This window comes from Pleurodeles waltl, chromosome 7, assembly GCF_031143425.1.
Source record: "Pleurodeles waltl isolate 20211129_DDA chromosome 7, aPleWal1.hap1.20221129, whole genome shotgun sequence".
NCBI classification, from domain to species: Eukaryota; Metazoa; Chordata; class Amphibia; order Caudata; family Salamandridae; genus Pleurodeles; species Pleurodeles waltl.
The window spans coordinates 1,336,529,753-1,336,538,328 of NC_090446.1; positions in this window are offsets into that span (position 1 = coordinate 1,336,529,753).

An 8,576-nucleotide genomic window follows, 5' to 3' on the forward strand; every position below is an offset into this window, starting at 1 on the left:
ACCGTCAACAAACAGCTGACCACCTTCCTGGAAGACAACAACCTGCTCGACCCTTCACAAACCGGATTCCGAACCAACCACAGCACGGAAACCGCCCTCATCTCAGTCACAGACGACATCAGAACCCTGATGGACAACGGTGAAACAGTCGCCCTCATTCTCCTCGACCTCTCGGCTGCCTTTGACACCGTCTGTCACCGCACCCTAATCACCCGCCTACGCTCCACCGGGATCCAAGGCCAGGCCCTGGACTGGATCGCCTCCTTCCTCGCTAACCGCTCCCAAAGAGTTTACCTCCCTCCGTTTCGCTCAGAACCCACCAAGATCATCTGCGGCGTACCTCAAGGCTCATCGCTCAGCCCGACACTCTTCAATGTCTACATGAGCCCCCTCGCCGACATCGTACGCAAGCACGACATCATCATCACCTCCTACGCCGACGACACCCAACTTGTACTCTCCCTCACCAAGGACCCCGCCAGCGCCAAGACCAACCTACAAGAGGGTATGAAGGACGTCGCAGATTGGATGAGGCTCAGCCGCCTAAAGCTGAACTCTGAAAAAACGGAAGTCCTCATCCTCGGCAACACCCCGTCCGCCTGGGACGACTCCTGGTGGCCCACGGCCCTCGGCACCGCACCGACCCCCGCAGACCACGCCCGCAACCTCGGCTTCATCTTGGACCCTCTTCTCACCATGACCAAGCAAGTCAACGCCGTGTCCTCCGCCTGCTTCCTCACTCTCCGCATGCTCCGCAAGATCTTCCGCTGGATCCCCGCCGACACCAGAAAAACCGTGACCCACGCCCTTGTCACGAGTCGCCTGGACTACGGCAACACCCTCTACGCTGGGACCACCGCCAAACTCCAAAACCGCCTGCAACGCATCCAAAACGCCTCGGCCCGCCTCATCCTCGACGTACCCCGCAACAGCCACATCTCCGCACACCTGAGACACCTGCATTGGCTCCCAGTCAGCAAAAGGATCACCTTCCGTCTTCTCACCCACGCACACAAAGCCCTCCACAACAAGGGACCGGAATACCTCAACAGACGCCTCAGCTTCTACGTCCCCACCCGCCCCCTCCGCTCCGCTGGCCTCGCACTTGCTGCCGTCCCTCGCACCCGCCGCTCCACGGCGGGTGGGAGATCTTTCTCCTTCCTGGCGGCCAAGACCTGGAACTCCCTCCCCACCAGCCTCAGGACCACCCAGGACCACTCCGCTTTCCGGAGACTCCTAAAGACTTGGCTGTTCGAGCAGCGATAACCCCCCCTTTCCCCCCTAGCGCCTTGAGACCCGCACGGGTGAGTAGCGCGCTTTACAAATGCTAATGATTTGATTTGATTTGATAAACACTTGCCAAGGACATTTCCAATAAATGCTCTATGGACAACCTCAACAAATCCATGGCAATCTCCTCCTTCACAAGAGGCCTAATGGGACCTGATAGAGCAGTTCCTGGCTGAAATTTAGATAGATAATCGTGTTCTTGTAAATTGCAGTGAACACTCAAGCCCAAGATTATCAGAGGCTTGTGAGTACTCGGTAGACAGGAGTCAATGAGCTTTCTTTGACGGATTCTATCTCAAAATCTTTTAGTGCATGTGGTTTGACATGGACTCTTCTGTAAGTCATATGTGAGTGCAGCTCAAGTTCTAACTTAACAATAGGACTCTCTTCTTGATGTAATGAAGAAACTGTTTCCATTGTAGTAGGGCATTAATACATAAAAGGAGTGCGGGAACATCAAGAAGTAGAAATTAACAGTATGGGGATGGTGGCTTTACTTTCTGCTTTACTTTCTAGGTTTAGGGTTCTGAGTTTATTGCACATCAGCGAAAACAAAGCCTATTCTCACAAGTATGTAATTCCTTTCCCATACTGTTTTTACACACGCCACATGTCCAAGTACAGCATCCTTCTAATCCCCTCAAAGCATCCCATCATGTAGTATATCTCACTTTCTAATACATGATACCCCTCCTTCTGAAGCCGTTAACTGTAGTTTTAAGCTCTTGGAAATCCCGTTGCTTAATACGGGAAAACAGAGCTAGACTAGAATACATACTTAGGATGCACGCACTTGAGAGGTATGTGCTTTTAAGTTTGATATTAAGGTTAACAGAGAACTTCTTTTCACTGGGACACCTCAATTCTGGCCCTGCACATTTATTTAACGAAGCAGTGCTTGAAGTTGTACTCACAGTGTGAGTAAATTTAACAAATTAAACAACCACATCTAAAAACAATACTTTGTAAAAGAAAATCCTAAAACTGAAAAGTTTTGTCGCAGTGAAATTGAGTCACTTATTATTCCTTTTCATGTTGTTGCGTTATCACAAGCAAGACAGTTCAGTGTTATATGCATTTAGAGTTTAGGTTAATATTAATGTGCCATGATTTGAACTGGGGTTCTTCACGCAATGCTAGAGGATTAAATTAGGCTTAAAATTTATTTTCTACAGATTTTGGCCCTGAGTTAGTATTATTTTGTGTTGGGGTTGCATCACTTTTCTCAAGCAGCCCTGACGCAAAATCATTTTTGGTATTTTTAAAGCCATGCAAAGCTACCTTGCATGGTTTAGTAAATACAATCTATCACAACAAAGTGCATACCTCTGCCTTGGTTTACTTTGTGTCAGTTAGGCGTTACACGGGTGGAACATGGGCATTTCCATGCATCCACCTATGTATTTTGATGTAAACCAAGATTTACGAAGACTTGGAAACCTGGGTTTGAGCCAAAATTATACACTTACCAGACACAGGCGTGAGGAGGAGAAATATCTTTATTTCTCCGCTTCTTTCCAAATGCTGCCTTCAGCATCACACCGAAAGGAAGAATATGCCTCTAAGGTTCTTGACAGCACAAAGTGAGCAGAAATGCGTCATATCTTTGTAAATACCGAACATTTCTGCTCTTTCTCTTACACGCAGTGCAGCAGTTTCCCTAGCTGCATCACATGAAATAATAACACATATGCCACTTTGTGTATTGGGTCAAAATTTCGAGCTCTGCTCTACGCCTGAGAGATCAGAACGTCTTTAAGAAAGAAATACAGTGTGTTGTGACTTAAGAAAACATTCTAGAGTATCTGTAGAACTCAGTGGCCATGTGATCATAAAGAAATTATGTACTTATTCATCCAACAATTCAAAATCACTTGAGTCCATTATTAAACAAACAATCCTTCTGTCCATCTGTCTATTCATCTGTCCACCTGTCTGCTTGTACCTCTTTCCATTTATCCATCCATCCACCCATCTATTAAAAAGGGGGCTTCTGGTTGGGTAGGGTATGCACCTAAGCCAGGCAGAACCCACCCACTCTATTCAGGGCGAGGGAACCCCTGCTCACCACCTTGGTAGCTTGGCACGAGAAGTCATGCCTATCCCAGAGGCAATGTGTAAAGCGATTGCACAACACACGTGATGCAATAGATACACCACAAAGGAAACACAACACCAAGTTATATAAAATATAAACTGTACTGAGCAAAACATCATTAGGCCAAACACAACATGTCAATAATACCCTGCTACAAAAGCAGTTGTCAGAACATTACCCAGTTACTAGTACTCTGCAAAAGCCAGCAGTAGTCACAAAAAACACATAGGTTGCTGGTTATCCTGCAACACAAGCAGTGGTCTGGTTGTCATCATTATTACCCAGAATGTACATGTCAGGATAAATATAGCACCAAAAATGCCAGGACATTATCAGAATTGCTACATCATGACTGCACCTACGATGAAACATCACCTAGAAATACACATGATGCAGTAACCACATTATCAGAGTTCAGACATTATCCTGAATGCACATGGCAGTGGAAAACATGTTGTCTATATGCAGGGCAGAGCACACCTGCGCTGCTATTACCAGAGGGGTGGTATCACATACACCCGGTCTAGCAGGATCTCCTGCGTTCCTATCACAACAAATGTGGCACCAGAGGAAAGGGCTGGACAGGCACGGGGATCTCAGTTGAGGGTTAATACCCTGGCCTCCCAGCTGGAATCCTGCACAAATGGGGCCTAGAACTAACAGGTAGAACCTAACCTCAATCACCAGGGCCCTTTACCCAGAGGCACCCCATTTCCGCATATGGAACCCCAGAATAACAAAAAGAAAAGGTGGGAGGGGCCCTCCTTGGGCCCCCCACCACTGAGGTCTTCATGGACTTCTGGCGGGCAGGTGGCCCACAGGTGTACCGTAGCAGTCACTGCACTGCCCCGTATCCCTCCAGAAATCCCCCATGGCCGCAGGGGTGAACGTACCCGGAGTAGGTGCTTGCCTGTGCCCCAGGGGCACTGTTCCAAGCGCTCCAGTGCCCTGAAAGCACTCATCGAAGTGCTCCTACACACTCAGGACCCTCTGCGATCCTGATGCGATGGACCTCCAGGCTTGTGGCGCACAGCTCCTTCCACCTGCCCGACCAGCAGAAAGCCCCTTCTCAGCTCCAGCCGCAATCTCACGGGGCACCACATGAAGCGCTTGTCCGGGTGCTCCGAAAATAGGTGACACCAGTGCTCTTTACGCGCTTAAGTAAATAAACTTGAGCACTCTGACGCACTTCAGATCGGATGAACACAACACTTCGCTCACGTTCTTCCAGTGCTACGATAATCAGTGAGCTGCAACACTCTCCAGCGATGCAAGGCAAGAAGAGCTGCAGGGGAACAGGGGGCACAACACCCAGACCCTGGAGAAAGCAAAATGGGGCAAAGGGTGGCAGGACCCAAGCAAATAGGCCAGCACAAAGGGTTGCAGGCAGTGGCAGTTCCACTTAGTGACCCAGCTGGTCACAGATCAGCACAACAACAGCAGTCCAATGGCGGTTCCTGTCGAGTCCCTCCAGCAGCATTCTGTGTCCAGTTTAGTAGTCCATTAGTGTCTCTCCAATATGGGGAAAACCCTCTGTACTTATACTCATTTTGCATCACATTTACAAAAGGGGAAGAAGAGGTTTCAACCAGTCCTAACTGGTTCTAGAAGTGTCCCCACTCTCCTCCAGCACAGGCTCCAGACATAAATGGGCGGTAAACAAGCCCTTTGTGTGAGGCCAGGGCACAGCCTTCACAGATGCACGTGTGCTCTGCCTCTCCTCTCAGCCCAGGAAGCCTATTCAATATGGAAATGCACCTCTGTGACACCTCCACCCTCCCTGTGTACAGGCTGTCTGAAAAGTATGCATAAAGCCCAGCTGTCACTTTGCCTCAGACGTGGATTAGAGTCAAGCTGCAAAACACCAGAGTCATAAGCACAGAGAAATGCCCAATTTCTAAAAGTGGCATTTCTATAATGGTAATAAAAAATCCACCTACACCAGTAAGCAGCATTTCTCACTACCATTACAACCATACCAAACATGCCTACACCACCCCTCACAGATCAGACAGTACCACCTAGATATAGCTGGTCATTTTGAACCTGGTGGTAAAGACCGCACCGCCGGTGGTCACGGTAACTACCGCCAGCAGGGTGGCGGTCCAGACTGCCACATAATGAAGCACATGAGAAAAAGCTAGCTGCCCATCCACTTACCACCATTTTGGGAGCACCGCTGAAGACGGCGGAGGCCATCTTCAGGCTGGCAGAAAGGCCCTACACATCCACCATATTATGAACCACCACACCGCCATCAGTTCTGGGGTGGGAACTACCGCCACCCAAAGCCTGGTGGAAATGACCCCTATAAAGGGAAACACTCACCGGAGGCCCACAGAACACGCCGACATGGAGCGAGATTGGAAATAATGCCATATTTCTCCAGGACAGTGACCGCTGATGAAGACGATGACGGTAAGTACCGCAGCCTAGCATACATGGGAGGAAAGGGCACAATTACACAACTACGCAACGCACTCCCATCCCTTCCCACCACCCCAAGCCATACATACCCTACCAAAATGTACTTACCAGACACATGCAAACATACATCAGAACCAGTGCTCACACCTGTGTACACCATTCCCCCACAACGACACGCTGTACAATGGGACAATATTGCACCAACAGGTCTGCTGGGCACTAAAATTGATTGTTTAGAAACAAAATATCTGTCCAAATTCAAGTACCAGAAGGGCAAATATAGGCCACACTTGACTCCTACAATGGAAAAATCCTCCACTGAGAAAGGGGCAATGGGGCAGCCAGGCACCTCAGGGATCAGGGGCAGATGGTGGGTGGGGGTTTGGACTCTGGTTTGGAAGGGGTGGGTCTTGGGCGTAGGTTCTGGAGGTGGAGAGGGTTTGGGCTTGCCCTGGGAAGGAGGGGGAGTGGGCTTGGACCGGGAGATGGCAGAGGGACCAGAGGCAACACAGGGCTTCTTCCATCCCGGGGAAGGGGCATGGGAATGGAAAGGGCGGACTGGGAAGGACTTTGAAGAGGAAGGAGTAGACTTTGTGAGGCCAAGGGAACATTTAGGGATAAGACGGGGTGGGCCAGTGGGTTCAAACAGGTCAACACAGGAGAGGAAAAGCTTTCTAGGTGCAGTAGGAGGGGTTTTGGAGACAGGTTTGGGCGAGGAGGTAGAGGGAGTGGTGGTACAAGGTGTAGGTGTGCTCGATGTGGATGCAGTGCCTGGTTGTGGATTAGTGTGAGCGTTTGTGTGTTTTGGAAGAAGGGTGGGTGTACAGAGTGGGGGAGGTGGATGTTGGTGTGTCTGCTTTGGTATGTTGAGTGTGTGGCTGCATGTGGTGGGACGTGTGGTGCGTGTGTTTCTTTGGGTGCTTCATGTGTGTTGATTTGGGTGCATGGCTATCTATATGTGAGCTAGCGATGGGTGAAGGGAGTTGGTTGCTGGAAGGGGTAGAGGTGGTGGGAGGGGGGACAGAAAGACCAGGGACACTGGCTGCTGTCAAAGAGGAGTTCAGAGCCTGAAAAGATCTCTGTAGGCCAGACATGGCACCATGAATGCCTTCCAGGAATGCATTGCATTGCTGCATCTGGGATGCCAGCCCCTGGATGGCATTCACAATGGTTGTCTGCCCTACAGAGATGGTTCTCAGGAGGTCAATAGCCTCCTCAGTGTGGGCAGCAGGGCTGACTGGGGTAGGAGAAGAGGTGCCTGGGGCGAAGGAGACGCTCATCCTCCTTGGTGAGCAGGCACAGGCAACTCAGTGGGGAGCGACTGGGAGGGCGGTGATGGTATGGGGGTGGCGGAAGATGGCAAAGAATGGGTGGGCCCAGTAGGGTCCACCACCACCAGGGAACTGCCATCGGAGGAGGTGTCGGAGTCACTACCTTCAGTGGTAGTCACCTCCCTTGTGCTACACCCCTCACCCTCCAACCCACTGGTCCCCTTGGCTTCGGTTGATTCTGCCTCCTGGTCCCGTGGGCTGCAGCATCCCCACTCATTGGTGCCCCAGCTCCCTCGCCAGATGATGCTAAAGCACACAAGGACACAAGAGCACATTGGGGGGCAAAAGAAGAAAGAAGTATGTCAATTCCAGGAAATATATTCATGTTGGAGCACATACACTCCCACCCATCTCAGGCACCAACCCTCAGCAGACACAATATATGATATGAATATGCCCCTGACTGGTAGGCATGATCCCACAGTACACTACATTGCCATCCTGGCCCTCTAATCTGCTACACTTTGCAATGGGAAACAATGAGAGACGATGCCAAGACAACAAATCTGAAAATCCATGAGTCCACATTAAACCAATAGCCCACACAGGGTACCCCTCACAGGCTTACATTCCCAGCCATATCTACCGAAGGACACTATCCCACGGACGTAGAGGGGGGCAGGACTGCAGGGACACACCTGTTTATGGGCCTGGCACTACAATGCATGCACCACATATCACCTAACTACACTCATTATAGTGGCATCACAACAGTGTTGGTACTCACCCCCTTGTGGCTGCTGTGCTGTCTTCGAGCGCCCATCCAAATCCGGATAGGTCACCGCCAGTATGCGGGCCATTAGGGGGTCAGGGACCAACGGGCACCTCTACCAATTTGGGAGGCCGTCCCCAGCTGTGCCTCTCCGGTCTTTCCAGCCCAGCGCCGCAGGTCTTCCCCACTGCTTCTTGCAGTGGGTGCTCCGCCGGTTGTAGAACCCCAGGGTCTGCACTTCCTTGGAGATGGCTTGCACAATCCTTTCTTCTGATGGGCGCTGACCTGCATGGGACACACAGAGTAAAGAAACAAATGTCAGGGTGGGTGTCCCATACACAAATGCAATGCCAGTCCAACCTGACATAGCCCATGGAGACATACATATAGACAATAGCCAAGCCCAAAACTGACAAACACACAACAGGTAAGCATTCACACAGCCAACAAAAACACCTACAAGCATCCGCCACATTCACACAGATTCAAGGACAAATAGTAACTCACCTGTTCCCCTGGTCACCCAAACAGCTTTGCATACAGGGGTAGGCCCCCATCCACCAGCTTCTCCAGCTCCTCCGTGATGAAGGCTGGGGCCCGTTCCCCTGTAGCACACGTGCCATCTCAAGGACCAGAGTCAGGACACAGCAGCACACACAGTGGAGTTCTTCCCTACTCGAGGTGCAGGAGTCAAGTGGCAAGGGCATGGCAAAATGGC